The 17,838-nt window shown below is 36.1% G+C and overlaps 1 non-coding gene across 1 annotated transcript; it reads left to right on the plus strand.

The window, feature by feature from the left end:
* Window positions 1-17,416: 17,416 nt before the first annotated feature.
* Window positions 17,417-17,523, plus strand: LOC121231099 (small nucleolar RNA R71). Its single transcript, XR_005929167.1, has one exon. It is a non-coding gene; the product is annotated as a small nucleolar RNA R71 (small nucleolar RNA).
* The last annotated feature ends 315 nt before the right edge of the window (window positions 17,524-17,838 follow it).

Here is a 17,838-nt window from a genome sequence, read left to right on the forward strand (position 1 = left end):
TAAATAGTACTATATGGTTTCGATTTAATTTTTGGGTATTTTACTATAATAAGGCTACTAAGGATTTTTTTAACTTTAATTTGGGTTTATTTATTTGTTTTGGTTTATAACTGCTAGAGATAGGAAAACATGAGTTTTGAAACGAAAAAATGTTTTTACAAAGTAAACGCAAGTACGCAACTGTTTAAAAAAGCTTCGGCTATAAAATGATATTTTTGGAAATAAATACTGGTTTTTAAAGTAAATACTTTTTGGATAGTGACGCAAGCTTTGAAATGAATGACATGACTCAGAAACACACAAAGAGGTTAAAAATAAAGATCGAGTTTTTCAACGAGGTCATACTTTGCGAAAAACACTTCAATGTGACATCGCCAGATTCAGCCATAACGTCCAGGCCGGGTTTGGGGCGTTACAATTAAAATGGTATTATAAAGGTTAATTAATAAGGCTAATTATGTATTTTGATAATTAGAAGATATTAAAATATTGGAAAAAAAGACAAAGCATGCATGTTATGTTCTTGCCGAAAATTGAAGAAGAAAAAACCATGGGAGAAGTTTAAACATTCGGCCAACATCTCCTAGTGCATATCAAGTTAAGCCTCATATGGATCTAGAACGAAGAAATGATAAATTTTTGGACTAGTTTATCTATTTCGTCATTTTTGTGATCGAGGTAAGTTCGTATGTTAATAAGCATTAAATTATTTGTATTTTAAATGCTTTATCATTACATTATTGATGAATATGACTTCACGGATATACTCGATGAAGATTTGGAAATATTGAGATCCCGATTGAACCTTAAGAATAGATAGGATACAAATTACATGTCATTAGGGGTTACCATGTTTTGGATGCTAGTCCATATGTTCTACCGGCGGTTGAGTTTTCCAACATGTGTTGTGGTTACTCGTCAGCTTGTGTGAGAAGCACCATATAGCTACGTCATGATTGTCAACTTGTGTGAGCAAACCCAGTGATAGCTCGAGAGTGAGCATTTATATGAGTATGAGATTGAGATGGTTTCGACCATGTATTGGCACTTAGTGTGCGAGATTCCTGAGTATCCGATATTATTCCAATGGTTCAAAGGGTATATTGATGATATGAAAAAGTAAGAGATTGATATGTATCAATACAGGTATGTCCATGAATTGTATAAGCATTGAATCTATAAGAATTATGAGTTCATGTCTAACCTTTTGATTGAATATGTGTTAGCCTTTTGGGATTCAAATTAAATTGCATTATGCTATGTTTATTTCATTAAATTATGATTAAATGGTAAGTTGTGCTTTAGCCATACAAGCTTACTAAACATTATAGCTTACTTTGTTTACTTTTTCGTGTTTTATAGTGATTTCAAAGCTTGCTCGGATTGGAAGTTGTCGGAGATCTCATCACACTATCCAGCTGTTGTTTTGGTACTTTTGAACTATGTGTATTTAGGTTATATGGCATGTATAGGTGTTTTGGCTAATGTAGCCTATATATCTCATAATGTTTTAGTTATGTGTTTAGCCATATGATTTGGCTTATTTTGGTATACTCGGTTATGTAAATATGTGTAAATGGCCCTTTCATATTTGGTTCATACTTGCTATATAAATACCTTGTTGCGAATTGGTATTTAAGGTAGCAAATGGTTGAATTTGAGAATGTATTAGTAAGCTAAGTGTTAGGAAATTAATGCATATATGAAACTGACCATTTAGGTGATTTTTGAATGTAAGATTGGTATGATTTTGAAGCCCAAATTGTGATGTTTATGAGCATTGTTTATTGTTGCTATTGGTATAGCATGATTTGGACTTGGTTGTGGTTGGTTTGAATGCTTATTGATGTTAGGGTCATATGGTATTGATGTTAGGGTCATATGGTATTGATGTATTTTGGTTGATGCAAGTTTGGGTGAGAAAAATGGCTTGGCAAATAGTCTATTTTTGTCCACACAGGCAGAGACATGGGCTCGTATCTCAGTTGTGTATGACACACGGCTAGATGACACGGTTGTGTGTCCCCTGGTACTTATTTAGAAACCAAGTTAGTAGTTTCACACAGCCTAGCACATGAGCGTATCGCTTGCCCATGTGGCACAAGTCAGTACACCCTCTAGTTTTCACACGGCCTAGAACACAGCCTGGCACACGGGCGTGTGAGGCTATTTTGAAGGGTACACGGGATAGTCACATTTACATGTGGTTGGCCGTATGTCCCAAGTCAGAGAGTTACACGGAGTTGGACATGGGCTAGGGTACGGCCGTGTGATCCTATTTCGAATGCCGACACGGCCTATGACACGGGTGTGTCTCTTGGCCGTGTGAGACACATGACCTGTCCACACGGGCGTGCGTCCACTGCACTTTGAAAATTTCTATGTTTTTCTTAAAAAATTATTTAGTATTCGATTTAGTTCTAAACCACTTCTAATGCTTTTTGTAAGCCTCGAGGGCTCGTGTTAGGGACTATATGACTGTATTTGAATAAATTTTGTTTGGATTTGAGAAATGAATGTGAAATGTATGATTGTTTAAGAAATAAGTCTGGTAATGCTTCATAACCCTATTGGGGCAATAGATACGAGTTAGGAGTGTTACATTTATTGGTATCAGAGTTACGATTTAGTCGATTCTCAGACTAACGTAGCGTGTGTGGGTCTAACTATACATGCCAAATTTTAACCTGTGATAGTGTGATATCTCCTAACAGTTTTAAATTATGTTTTCGTATAGAAATGGATCCCTATCAAGTAATTTCTGATGATGTAGAAAGTCATGCGCCAGCTTCTGTACATGAAGCAGCACCTTCTGAATCGATACTAATCGCGTTATTTCGTGATAGGTTTTAAATATTTATAATTAATCGTTCTTAAAACTAACTGTTATTGTGATGTAGGCAAGTGTACCTATCGAACAGTAGTATAGTTTTAGCAAGACCGGATTGTCGAACCTAAGGGAACTAAAAGTACTAGTAATGACTGTCTTTTTATTATCTAGCCTAAGAATAAAGAGGTTTTTGTTTTAACTAACTAATTATCTAAACTAAGAATTCGTAGAGAATAGAATTGGGAAATTGCTTTTGGGAAAATCGATTGAATTAAGATAATACCTAAGGAAAAATCCACCTAGACTGTACTTGTTATTCTGGCTCTGAATCGGATGATTTATTCATTTAACTTGTTCCGTAAAGATCCCTAAGTATGTTATTATCCCTATTCAAGACTAATAACGTCTAATCCCTAGACTGAATAATTGAGACCTTTCTCTAATTAACACCCTAGGGTTGCATAAACTCGATCTATAGATCCCCTTATTAGGTTTCACCCTAATCCGGCAAAATCTTGTCACCCTATGTCTAGGAGCACAATCAACTCTGCTTAATTATGACAAATGTTCTCTTAGACAGGGTCTATTCCTTCTCTGAATAAGAGCTTATCTTGAATCTATATCCTGGGACATCAACACAAGAATTAAGAACACATAATTAAGAACAAGTTAAATATTTACCATACAATTCAGAAAATAATAACAAGATTCGTCTTAGGTTTCATTCCCCTTAGGTATTTAAGGGATTTAGTTCATAACTAAAAAGGAAAACATCTCAGAATAATAAAAAATACAAAACATAAAGAAAACCCAAAACTCCCGAAAGGGAAATTGATACGAGCACGCCCCGCGAACTTTATCGAGCAAGTCTGTCAAGACGAGCAATGACATGTTGGCAAGTTGATCCCAGCTCATTTCCAGCTCCACGAGCTCCGTCCAGCTCAAATCCAGCTTATTCGAGCTCAATCCATCTTGCCTGAGCTAAACCGAGCTCACTCCTAGCTCACTTTCAACTCACGACCTAAACCTTAGCTCAACTTTAGCTTAGAAGTTTAGCCTCAGCTGAAATTTAGCTCACGAGCTAAAAGCTTAGCTCATTTTAGTTTAAACTTGGTTTTGTCTTTAATACATTAAATAAAATTTGCACATATTTATTTAAGCATTAAACTTGTCTTATATTAATATTTATTTTTAATATGTCATAGTAATCACATATTTTAATTATGTTCACATTTTAGCCGAATTAATGCATGACAATAATGTGTTCACATCATGCAAAATTTAAGAGTGTTCATGAGATGTCTTAAATGATTTGTTTATTTCATGTAGGTACATCCCTTAGGACGGCACATGCATGTAAAGAGATTAAAAGCAAGCATGAATTTTGAAAGGTGCATGGACGGTTAGGGGGCTTGAATCTCTTAGGTGCATGTTCGGTTAAGTGCATGTATGACCATATTCAATGTCTTCAAGGTTCATTAATGTTTCCATTCATGTATGGTGTGTTATCTCTTCATTCTTCAAGGTGACCATTCGGCCAAAGGACACTCACACATGCATTGGACGGTTCATGTATTGATCATGTGTTCACACCTTGTGTTCACACCATGATGACCATTCAGTTAGACGTTCACACACAAGAGTCTACTCAAGCTCCTTGTTCACACTAGAAGACTCTTCAACATTCGGTTTTCACACCCATGATGGCCCTTGAAGTGTCCAAAATTAATTCATACTTTTTGGCCAAACATTTCTTCATTTAATAAGGTTGGCCGAACCTACAAGTGACCATTGGACATCATGCATTCACTTTGAGTTTTCTTAAGCATGAAGATGCATTCATCCACCATTCCCAAAGCCGAATCTGGTCATGCATATTAAAAGTTATTTTTCTAGAATTTTCTTTTAATTAATGTGTAAGTATGAAAGGCCATTCGGCTACCTAGACTTTGGCCTATAAATACTTGTTCAATTTCCATGTAAAAGAACTTTTTGCCAAAATTTTTATTGAATTTAATATTGTGAGAATTTTCTTCTCTAAACTTTGTTTGAGACTTTGTTGACCTATCTACCTAGTAGTGGCGTCAACCCTGTTTTGTTCACCCATATACCGAGGTTCCTACTTTGTTAAGTAGTGGGTCGAGGTTCTATCATTTTCATTTTCGCCTTGAAAGCCTATAAGCATTTGGGTCGATATTTTCTAATATTGGTTCGTGCTTGCTTTTAAGTTCCTTCTTTCCATTCTTTCATTTACTTTAAATCGAACCTTAATATTCATATTTTAAACCCTTCATTTGAACCCCTTGAATAGCTTCGCATTATTTATTTAGAAACATCTTTTTTGAACAAACAGAACGATACTTTCTCATAGACGATCGGGCAAACTCGCATACGACTTGACTCTCCCCGAGGCGGTTCGTATCATTCAGTATCAGAGCTACTAAAATGAGAAGATCTTGCGATGAAAATAATCCCGGGCTAGTCCAAGTGAACACAGGTAAGTAGGATCCGAAAAAAAAGTATAGAAAAAAAATTTCGTATACCGAAGTTTTCTCATTTTGATTAGTTAGCTGCTGTTGCTATAAAAACAAAAATCTACGCAGTCGAAGAAAAAAAATTGTGTACAAAAGTGTTTTATTGTATTTAGTTTGTCAATATAGTACAAAAAAAGTTATACAAGTCAAAAAAAAAATCGAAAAAAAATTCAAAAAAAATTCGAAGAAAAATCTGAAAAAAAAGTGTTTAATGCAATTCGATTGTTATTCGAATGTCAAAGCCCTTGGTTTGATATCTTTCCCGATTCATCTTCTATTCTAATCTCATCCACGCCACACTTTTTTTTTACCCAATTTCCTTTTCTTTTAGCCAACCCGTAACCCCTCATATGTTATCCTTTGTAAAACCATTTGAAACCGACCCACAATACTAGAGATCAAGTCATACTAAGTCTGTTACAAGGTTATAAGAGGAGAAATGAGCGGAAAAAGGCATGAGCGAGTGAGATCATTCGAGTGGAGCTAAAAGCCAAACGAGTGTAAACACGAGCGGGAGTGACACCTTTTTTCTTCTTCTTTTCGAGCGAAATTGTGAGGTTTGTGGTGAGGTACTTAATTTTTTTTTATTTTGTTTTGTGATCTAACATTTTCTTTTTAGCAACAAAAATCATGTCACGTGAAGAGTTCATCGAATCTGAATACCAATACTTGGTTCAAGAAATGCAAAGATTGGTGACTAAACGAGACCAAAGTGATCGAGTTTCTTCAAGTCGTAGAACGGAATCAAGAACCTCACGGAGATATACCCCCGACTACTACCTAAAAAACTGTTCCAATCGTGATTCCTTTACGTCATCTACTTCGAGACAAAGAGATTCATACTATGACTCATATTCATCAGCGAATTTGAGAAGTGACTTCGATTGAAAGTCCTTTTCATCAAGAAATTCAAGAAGACGAGAAGCCGATTACGATTTTGATTCGTTCCAAGATGGCGTTCGAAGAGAAAGACATACTCCCACTAGATGTTCAAAGAAAACTTACTTGGAGTATTCTTCCCGAAGTTTTGATTGTGAATCATACGCAAATAGTTCTTTATCTTTTGAACAAGATTTGTATTCTCATTGTTCTTTTGTACATTCTTGTAAAGAGAAAACAAAGAAAAGAAAAGAAAAAGCAAAAGAAGAAAAAGAAAATGAAATAAAAAGAAAAGAGAGGCAAGAGGCAAGTAAGAGAGAAAATGAGCGAATCTTGAGAGAACTTGAAAAAGCCTTTGAAAAAGCCTTTGAAAAGCAAAAAGAAAATGAGATTGAAAAAGAGAATGAAAAAAATTTGAGAGTGAAAAAAAAGATGAAAAAGAAATTGAAACAAAAGAAACGAGTGATTCAGAAGAAAAAGAATCGAGTGAGAAAACAAGTGAGCAAGTGAGGATTATTTCTACTAACCCACCTGTTCAATCTTCTTCTGAATTAGCTTTTCAGGTTCCTAGAAGTTTGTGCGACCAATTCCATCTACATTACCTTCCAAACGAGAGGTGTTTTAGGTTGTTCGAAAAAGGTAAGTTCGCGAATGACTACCACCCACTTGCAATCGAAGGTAAGGAAGGTAAGGATTCTTTGTTTATCGAATCAAAGTCACTTGATTTGGATAATTTTTGTTCACTTACTGTTGTTAACGAATTTGTTTTAAAAGGTGCCATATACAACTTTTCTTATGACGATTACTACATTGGCAAAATTGTTGACAACATTGGATTAGTTTTCTCTAAGCGAATTTTGAACATGTTTGATCAAAGTCTGTCACGTAAAAATTCTGATGTGTTTGACCCTGCAAACTTTTTGAACTCATGTGTTAAATCTTTATGTTTAAATATGCCTGCTCAATTGATTTGTGATAAATCCGCCTATTTGAAAAGTTGCATGTTCGTTAAAAATTCTTTGTTTGGCATCCATGTTAAAAGAACTTCACATGATATGTGCAATTGTGTTCTTCATGAACAATATTTGAGTTTTTGTGTGAAATTTCCATGTAGTGATTTGCATTCCCGATTAATACTCTTGAAGTATGAACCTTTGCATTTTGGTATGCTCGGTTTTGTCAAATCAACATGTGTGTTTAAACTAGTGAAATATAATTCGTGTGGTGAGTTGATTATATCTTTTTCTAATATGTTGCTTGTTGGAATTCCTAAACAAGTTCTTGTGTTCAAGCCTGGTATTTGTTACATGAATTCATTTTATGAAAACATTAAACACTTTGCATCATTTGCAATCAAAATATGTTTGCTTGATGTTCAAACTTTTGATAAGAAGGTGAAATTCAATGATTTGGGTTTCAATTTTGATTCATTTATTAATCACCTTGTTTGGCCACATCTGAAATTTTCGTTTCATTTCGAGAAGGTAAGGCCAACCTATATTTTTGGAATTGAATCAACTTTCCATGGTAACTTTTTTTTCCATTTAAGTCCATAGTTTTCGATAATACTAACCAGTCTTATTTTTGTGAATTCCACCTCTCGAGGGGCAAGACATGTCATGGTGCGTCACCACCTATTCAAATTTATCGGAGTAATAGGTTTGTCTTACGTTATCTATCCAAAGAGAGAAGATTCATTTTGACCGAGAAAGGTAAACCCAATCCTCAATTGTCTTCTCTTCATATTCATCAAGGTAAGTCATCTAAAAATTTTCAAATATCTTTGCTCAATTCGATTGAAGTTCAAAATTCCATTGATTAGTTGTTTGGAAATTATTTATACTTTGATGTGATGGATTTTTCCTTTTGTCATTGTGATGATGTGATTATTACGTTGAAATTTGGAGACTCCCCTCATGTTGTTCAAAAACGAAAGGAAGAGTTAGCGTACCTTTGGCCATGGCATACCTTGCATGAGCAAGACAAGGGACCAAATGAGTTACTATATTCGATTAAAGAAATTAAAATGTTTTGGATGAGGAATAATGTGTTTAAGTGCCTACCATCATTTTCAGCCAATTATCCCTTGATCCACCTTTGTTTTCATGTTTGTAACGATGGTCTAACGAAACTCTTTGATAAATTTACGTATGCTTGCTTTGCCCAATTGAGATTTTTGGCATATGTTCGATTGAATGAATATTTTATGAACTATCGAACACATTTGTATTTGACTCCTTTGAGTTTCTTTTTACTGGCTGTGGTCAGAATTTTTCAGGTTTGTGTGACATCTTCCATCCCATTTAATCAAGGAAAACCATGCACGAGTCAATGTTCTCCCATGGATAAATAGCTCGACTTGAGAACAAGTCGCCTAAAAGAGGGGGGGAATGATACGAGCATGCCCCGCGAACTTTATCGAGCAAGTCTGTCAAGCCGAGCAATGACATGTTGGCAAGCTGATCCCAGCTCGTTTCGAACTCCACGAGCTCCGTCCAGCTCAAATCCAGCTTATTTGAGTTCAATCCATCTTGCCTGAGCTAAACCGAGCTCACTCCTAGCTCACTTTCAACTCACGAGCTAAACCTTAGCTCAACTTCAGCTTAGGAGTTTAGCCTCAGCTCCACTTTAGCTCACAAGCTAAAGCTTAGCTCATTTTAGTTTAAACTCGGTTTTGTCTTTAATGCATTAAATAAAATTTGCACATATTTATTTGAGCATTAAACTTGTCTTATATTAATATTTATTTTTAATATGTCATAGTCATAACATATTTTAATTATGTTCACATTTTAGCCGAATTAATGCATGACATTAATGTGTTCACATCATGCCAAATTTAAGAGTGTTCATTAGATGTCTTAAATGATTTGTTTATTTCATGTAGGTACATCCCTTTGGACGGCACATGCATCTAAGGAGATTAAAAGCAAGCATGAATTTTGAAAGGTGCATGGACGGTTCGGGGACTTGAATCTATTAGGTGCATGTTTGGTTAAGTGCATGTATTACCATATTCAATCTCTTCAAGGTTCATGAATGTTTCCATTCATGTATGGTGTGCTATCTCTTCATTCTTCAAGGTGACCATTCGGCCAAAGGACACTCACACATGCATTGGACGGTTCATGTATTGATCATGTGTTCATACCTTGTGATCACACCATGATGACCATTCAGTTGGACGTACACACACAAGAGTCTACTCAAGCTCCTTGTTCACACTAGAAGACTCTCCAACATTCGGTTTTCACACCCATGATGGCCCTTGGAGTGTCCATAATTAATTCATACTTTTTGGCCAAACATTGCTTCATTTAACAAGGTTGGCCGAACCTACAAGTGACCATTGGACATCATGCATTCACTTTGAGTTTTCTTAAGTATGAAGATGCATTCATCCACCATTCCCAAAGTCGAATCTGGTCATGCATATTAAGAGTTATTTTTCTAGAATTTTCTTTTAATTAATGTGTAAGTATGAAAGGCCATTCGACTACCTAGAATTTAGGCCTATAAATACTTGTTCAATTTCCATGTAAGAGAACTTTTTGCTAAAATTTTTATTGAATTTAATCTTGTGAGAATTTTCTTCTCTAAACTTTGTTTGAAACTTTGTTGACTTATCTACCTAGTAGTGGCGTCAACCCTGTTTCGTTCACCCATATACCGAGGTTCCTACTTTGTTAAGTAGTGGGTCGAGGTTCTATCATTTTCATTTTTGCCTTGAAAACCTATAAGTATTTGGGTCGATATTTTCTAATATTAGTTTGTGCTTGCTTTTGAGTTCCTTCTTTCCATTCTTTCATTTACTTTAAACCGAACCTTAATATTCATATTTTAAACCCTTCATTTGAACCCCTTGAATAGCTTCCGCATAATTTATTTAGAAACATCTTTTTTGAACAAACCGAACGATACTTTCTCGTAGACGATCGGGCAAACTCGCGTACGACTCGACTCTCCCCGAGGCGATTCGTATCAGAAATTGAAGGGAGATCTTCAGTCTTGATGGTGAATCTGGCTTCTGAGATGGATGAATCAGCTTTCTTGGAGTAATTCCTTACTCCCTAATAAGTGCCACCCTTTTTCTTCCTCATCTAGGGTGTATTTATAGGCTTTGGAATGCCTAAGAGCCCTCAAAATTATCCTTTTCTGAATTGGACTCAACTTGGGCTCGGTAGGGACACTCCCGTGTGTAATTACTTTAGGCCGTGCTCAAGTTTTCCAAATTGACACGGCCGTGTGGTTTGCCCGTGTGAGGAGGTTTAGGCCGTGTTGATTTCGTACTTTGGCCTGTTTCTCGTTCCTTTCGCTCTCCCATGCTCTCCTAAGTATAAAACATGAAATTAAAACATTAGGAGCATCGAATTCACCAATTCTAATAGGAAATCATCCATAAAATGTGTTAAACATGAGGTAAAAATATGTATAAATTACGGTTTATCAAATACCCCCACACTTAAGCATTTGCTTGTCCTCAAGCAAAATTCTCAACTCATAATCAAAATAAATTATTCTCAACCTATAATTTCTATTGATAATATCTCAAAATAATTAATAGGTAATCATACATTGAGAATTCACCTAAGAGAAAACATAAAAGTTTCAAACATTCCAAGTTGAGCATTTTCTCCTGAAAACATAGGTGTCTCTCCTCATTTAAGTAATTACCTTTGATTCGGAATATCACAAAGTTTCACATCCTCACTAAAGTTTCACTCAAACCACTTGAGGTGTTTTAAGGAAAATAAATGAAGCACTCAATAGTCAATAATAAAAAGTCATTACCATAGGCTTGCATGAATATCAAATCTCCACCACTGATAAATTGAGATGAAACATCAATCAAAAGGTCTTTAAAGGGTTGTAATGAGGCTTGGTTAGGGGGTGTGGCCACAAGCTGAAAGAAAAGGTTAGAATTGAAATTGAATTGAAAAATTGCCTAACTAGAAAAAGAGTTAATCATCACTTGCGTATAGCAGAGCTTCTTCTCAGAATATGGAATTACTAATGTGTATACATAGTTTTTTTTTTAAGAACAAGTTAAATAACATAGACTAACTTATTACAAACAAGACATAGCTAAGCAATTTACTCAAATTAAATCTCGACAAAAATAGGGATCAAATTAATTTAGGGGATTTTAACAATAATGGGTTAAGGGTTAATATTAAAGGTAATACAATAAATGGCTTGTTAGGCTCAAGGGGGTTTACTAGGGGTTAATCGTGGAGGTAGGCTTTTCATGGCATGAGTGGGTTAATCCTAAGTGCCTTAATCATTTTGACATATCAAATCAAATGGTATGGTATCGACATGCATAATCAAGCAAGTTCTAGAATAACAGTTCAATACTAACGCACTCAAAGCAATAATAAAAGTGAGCATGAAAGAATTAATAGATGCTCAAAAGGCTCAAAAATCTCACAAAAAATATGGCTTTTTGATGTTTAAAACTTGTGAATTCGAACTCAAAGTAATACCTAAACTTTGGGGAAACAACCAAAGATTTTAAATTCTTGAAAATCAACTTATCATGCTTGATTCTTTAATGTCTTAAAGTTTAAACAATCAATGCATAAATCCCTATGTTTTAATTCAAGATATATCAATCAAAATTTATCCTAAATACGGTATGAGAGCTTTTCAAGAGAACAAGGTAGTCGTTCAGGGATTTTTCTGATAATGAAATAAATATCCCCCCACACTTAAGATGTACATTGCCCTCAATATACAAAGATAGATATTAGAGTATAAAAATAAGATCGGGAGAGAAGTGAAACTTCCTGAGTTGAAAATGGATGAAATTCCTGGATTAGCGAGAGCAAGTTGCTAGAAATACAACTAGAGGACAAACATGATTCTGAAGGACAAAAGGATAATTGGGGAACAATTTGATAGTAATCATAATGATAAGCCATTTTAAAAACAAAAGAATTTTCAAAAATAAATAAAAATAAAATCGATAATCTAAATTTTATTTTCCAGGTGGCACGGCTGGTTCACACGCCTTTATGGATTGTGTCCTGCCTATGTTCGTCACGAAGTGAGATGTTATCACTCAGCCTTCGGGCACGCCCGTGTGTCTAGGCTGTATGGCTACATGATCATGTTACATGACCGTGTGTGATGTGGTTCGCTTCTCCCACTGTCGTGTAGCTCTGCGCACACCCGTGTTATTTTGACAGTGTTGTCCACAGGTGATAGACACGGGCATGTCGCACGCCCGTGTGCATTTGGCAGATTTGACCACGGCCAGGTCACACGCCCGTGGCCACTTATCGCATCCCATGTCGGGAAAGACAATTGTACCCTTATTTTTGCATGGCCGTCTCGCACGGCCGTGTTTCCGTCCGTGGTTGTCACACGGCCTTTAGCACGACCGTGTGATAGGCTGTGTGGAGTTAGGAACTTGTGCTTCAAAGACTCTGTTAGTGACCTAGATGTTTGAAAGTTTAAACTTAAATAATTTAAAACCGTTAGTACCCGGGTTGCCTCCCGAGAAGTGCTTGTTTATAGTCTAAGCTCGACTGTTACCTTGTTGGTTTATTTAGGGTGGTTTTTGGAGTTGTAGCTCGTCTCCATTGTTTTTAAAATTCTCCCTATGATAAAGTTTGAGACGATGTCCATTTACTTTGAAAGTACCGTGTGATGGGTGACTTACCTCTATTGTGCCATATGGAAGAACAAATTGAATTACGAAAGGTCCTAACTATAACGATTTAAGTTTCCAAGGAAACAATATGAGTCTTGAGTTATATAGGAGGACAAGATCTCCAACTTCAAATTATTGTTGTTGCTTTAACCGAGTGTCATGGCGCCGCTTTGTTGCTTCCTTGTATAGGCGTGAGTTTTCGTATGCATTGGCTTGCCACTCATCAAGTTCGTTCAGCTGCATCAACTTTTTTTTTCCTACAAGTTTGGGATCAAGGTTTAGAAATTTAATAGCCCAAAAAGCTTTATGCTCTAGTTCGAATGGTAGATGACAACTTTTTCCATAAACAAGTTTGTAAGGTGATGTCCCTATGGGTGTCTTAAAAGCAGTTCTGTAAGCCTATAAGGCATCATCTACTTTCATTGCCCAATCTTTTCTATTTGATTCTACTAGTTTTTCAAGGATCCGTTTGATTTCTCGATTTGCCACTTCAACTTGTCCGTTAGTTTGAGGATGGTATGGGGTGGCTGTTCTATGATGAACTCCATATATCTTAAGAGTTTTTTCAAATTGGGTATTACAAAAATGAGGGCCCCTGTCACTAATAATTGCTCTAGGTGTTTTGAATATCGAGAAGAGTTTCTTAAGGAAACGTACTACCACTCTAGCATCATTAGTAGGTAGAGCTTGGGCTTCCACCCATTTGAACATTTAATCAACTGCTACTAAGATGTATTTATTCTCAACTGAATTGGGGAATGGGCCTATGAAATCGATACCCCAAACATCAAATATTTCACATAAAAGCATATAATTTTGAGGCATTTCATCACGTTTAGATATGTTACCTGTCCGTTGGAATTTGTCACATGAAGTAATGTACCTGTTAGCGTCTTTAAATAACGAGGGCTAGTAAAAACCTGATTCAAGTATTTTATGTGCGGTCTTAGCTCCGCTATAGTGTCCTCCAGTTGGCCCTAAGTGGCAATGTTCTAGTATTTTTGATGTTTCGAATCTTGTAACGCATCTTCTAATGACTTGATTTTCACATCTGCGAAAAAGAAAGGGGTCATCCCAAAAGTAGTTTTTCACATCATTAATGAATCGCTTCTTTTGCTGGTGTGTTAACCCTTTTGGAATAATGTTAGCGGCTAAAAAATTTGCAATGTCTGCAAACCAAGGTACCTCTGAGTCAGATATAGCGAAAAATTATTCTTCAGGAAACGAATCATTTATTTCAACTTCATCTAGTTCCTTGATGTTGGAGTTCTCAAGCCTGGACAGATGATCAGCCATGAGATTTTCAGCTCCTCTCTTATCCTTAATTTCCAAGTCAAATTCCTGCAATAGGAGAATCCATCGAATGAGCCGAGGTTTTGCATCAGTTTTAGTTAAAAGGCAGCGAAGGGCTGAATGGTCAGTGTAAACAACGACATTAGAAAATATGAGATATGATCGAAATTTATCGAATGCAAAAAACACAGCTAGCAATTCTTTTTCTATAGTAGTATAATTCTCTTGTGCAGCTGTCAATGTTTTGCTAGCATAATAGATAGGATGAAAATGCTTGTCTCTTCACTGTCCCAATACTGCACCTACAGCAAAGTCACTCGCATCACACATTAATTCAAATGGTAAGTTCCAATCAGGTGCAATGATAATTGGAGCATTAATTAATTTATCCTTTAAAGTATTAAATGCTTCTAAGCACTCCCAATTAAAATTAAAAGGTATATCATTTTCTCGCAATTTAGTCAAAGGCTTAGCTATTTTAGAAAAATCCTTCATAAATCTTCTATAAAAACCAGCATGTCCTAAAAAACTTCTAATAGCTTTAACTGAACTTGGAGGGGGTAACTTTTCGATTGTTTCTATTTTAGATTTGTCCACCTCAATCCCTTTACTAGAAATTTTATGCCCTAATACAATACCTTCTTGAACCATGAAGTGACATTTCTCCCAGTTAAGCACAAGATTCGTTTCCTTACATCTTATTAAAACTCGTTTTAAATTTTTAAGGCAGAGATGGAAAGAGTTACTGAATACCGAGAAATCGTCCATAAATCCATGATATCTTCCACGAGTTCATCAAAGATGGCCATCATATAGTGCTGAAAAGTGGCAGGAGCATTACATAATCCAAAAGGCATTCTACGATAAGCGAACGTACCATATGGGCATGTGAATGTCATCTTTTCTTGATCTTCAGGAGCTATTGGGATTTGGAAGTAACCAGAGTCCGTCTAGAAAGTAGTAGTACATGTGCCTGGATAGTCTTTCCAAAATTTGGTCAATGAATGGCAAGGGGAAGTGATCTTTTCTTGTGGCATCATTCAGTTTCCTGTAGTCAATGCAAACTCTCCATCCTGTGACTGTTCTTGTTGGGATTAATTCATTCTTCTCGTTGGTCACGACCGTCATGCCTCCTTTCTTAGGGACAACCTGCACTGGACTTACCCAAGAACTGTTAGAAATTGGATAAATAATTCTAGCATCTAGAAGTTTAATTACTTCAGCTTTAACAACTTCCTTCATGTTGGGGTTCAGTCATCTTTGAGCTTGCACACACGGTTTCTATTCATCTTCCATCAAAATTTTGTAGGTGCAAAAAGAAGGGTTGATTCTTTTAATGTCAAATATTTTCCAAGCTATGGCCTTTTTATGTTCTTTTAATACTTGGATTAATTCCTCTTTCTCCTTGGGTTGCAAGTTAGAAGCAATGATAATTGGCAATGTAAAATTATTTCCAAGGAATGCGTATTCCAAGTGGTTTGGTAATTGTTTAAGTTCCAATTTAGGAGGCTCTTCAATAAAGGGTTTTTGCTTAAGTTCATCGTTTATCTTAATGCCCTCATATTCTACTTGTCTTGAAGAATGTTCATTAGGTTCATCATCTATCTCCTCTTTTTGAGCTAGATACAGTTTCGTTTTGTCCTGTTGTACAATTTTCTGAAAAGAATCTTAAGTAGTATGATCAATAGAGTCAATAAAATAACAAGAGTCATCCTGTTCCATATAAAACTTCGTAGCATCATAAATTTTAAAGATAATCTCCTCTTCACCTACTCTAAGTACCAATTTACTGTCACCCACAACGATTACAGCCCTAGCAGTGGCTAAAAATGGGCGCCCTAAAATTAAGGGCACTTCCACATCTTCATCCATGTGAAGCACAACAAAGTCAACAGGAAATATGAATTTATCTACTTTCACAAGTACGTCTTCTATAATGCCCCTAGGATATTTAACAAATCTATCGGCTAATTGAATACTCATCCTAGTAGGTTTAGGTTCCCCAAGACCAAGTTGTTTGAACATTTTATATGGCATCAAATTAATTCTAGCGCCTAAATCAGCTAGTGCTTTCTCAACATTCAGACTGCCAATTAAGCAAGGGATAGTAAAACTTCCTGGATCTTTCAATTTGGTTGGCAGCTTATTTTGAAGTATGGCTGAGCACTCCACATTGAGTTCTACTGTAGATAAGTCCTCGAATTTCCTTTTATTTGTTAGAAGCTCCTTCAAAAAATTTGCGTATGTAGGTATCTGCAAGATGGCTTCAACAAAAGGTAAGTTGATATGTAATTGCTTAAAAAGTTCAAGAAACTTACCGAATTGTGCATCAATGCGGTCTTTTTTCAATTTTGCTGGGTATGGAACTGGAGGTTTATATTCCTTCGGCACTAGTTTGTCACTATTTTCTGGTTTTTCTTCCCTCTTTCCGCTTACCACAAGTTCTTATGTTAGCTTCTTTTCAAATTCCGCTAACACTTTCCCACTCCTTCGTGTAACTACTTTCACATGCTCTTTTGATTTGGTGTTACTAGGTAAACTTCCTAGTGGTCTTACTGAGATTAGTTTGGAAAGCTGGCCTATCTGAGTTTCCAGCCCTTCGATCAATGCTTGTTAATTTTTAAGTGCTGTCTTGGTGTTCTGGAAACGGGTTTCAAACACTGAGATAAACTTTGTGAGCATCTCTTCAAGGTTCAGCTTCTTTTCCTGTTGATAGGGTGGCTATTGGTAGCCCGGAAGTGGTCGCTGATTTCCTTGGCCTCCCCATGAGAAATTTGGATGGTTCCACCAACTTGCATTATAAGTGTTACTATATGGATTGTTTTGAGGCCGAGGATTATTACCCATGTAATTTAATTGCTTGTTATTGATGTTGTGGCCATAAGGTTGGTATTCCGAATGGCTTGTTCCACCTCCACTTGCTTCTCACTACATTACTGGTGAACCTGTGAAGAACAAAGAAAGCCATCAATCTTTTTATTCAAGAGTTTTACCTGATTAGAGAGCATGGTGACCAAATCGACATTATAAACACAGGCTATTTTTGTTGGCTTTGTCCTCATGACTTACCACTGATAGTTATTCAATGACATCTCCTCTATGAACTCATACGCATCTTCAGGTGTTTTATTATTGATGGTTCCACCAGTAGCTGCGTCAACCATTTGCCGAGTCGAAGGATTCAGGCCATTATGGAATGTTTGAACCTAAAGCCAAAGCGATAACCCATGGTGAGGGCACCTTCTCAAAAGGTCATTGTATCTCTACCATGCATCGTAGAGTGTTTCTAAATCCATCTGCATAAAAGAAGAGATATCATTACGTAATTTAGTCGTTTTAGCCAGCGGAAAATATTTTAATAGAAATTTTTCGGTCATTTGTTCCCAAGTAGTGATTGACCTTCGTGGTAATGACTTCAACCACTGTTCTAAGAAACATCATTAATTTTAAATGTATCGCATAGTTCTAAGAAGTTGGCTAAATGAGCGTTGGGATCCTCATCTTACAAACCATCAAACTGAACAAATTACTGTATCTTTTGAATAGTGTTAGGTTTTAGTTCAAAAGTATTTGTAGCTACAGGAGGTCTAACTATGCTTAATTCAGTTCCTGTTAAAGAAGGTTTAGCATAATCATACATAGTG

The sequence above is a fragment of the Gossypium hirsutum genome, chromosome A06 (genome assembly GCF_007990345.1).
Source record: "Gossypium hirsutum isolate 1008001.06 chromosome A06, Gossypium_hirsutum_v2.1, whole genome shotgun sequence".
NCBI lineage: Eukaryota > Viridiplantae > Streptophyta > Magnoliopsida > Malvales > Malvaceae > Gossypium > Gossypium hirsutum.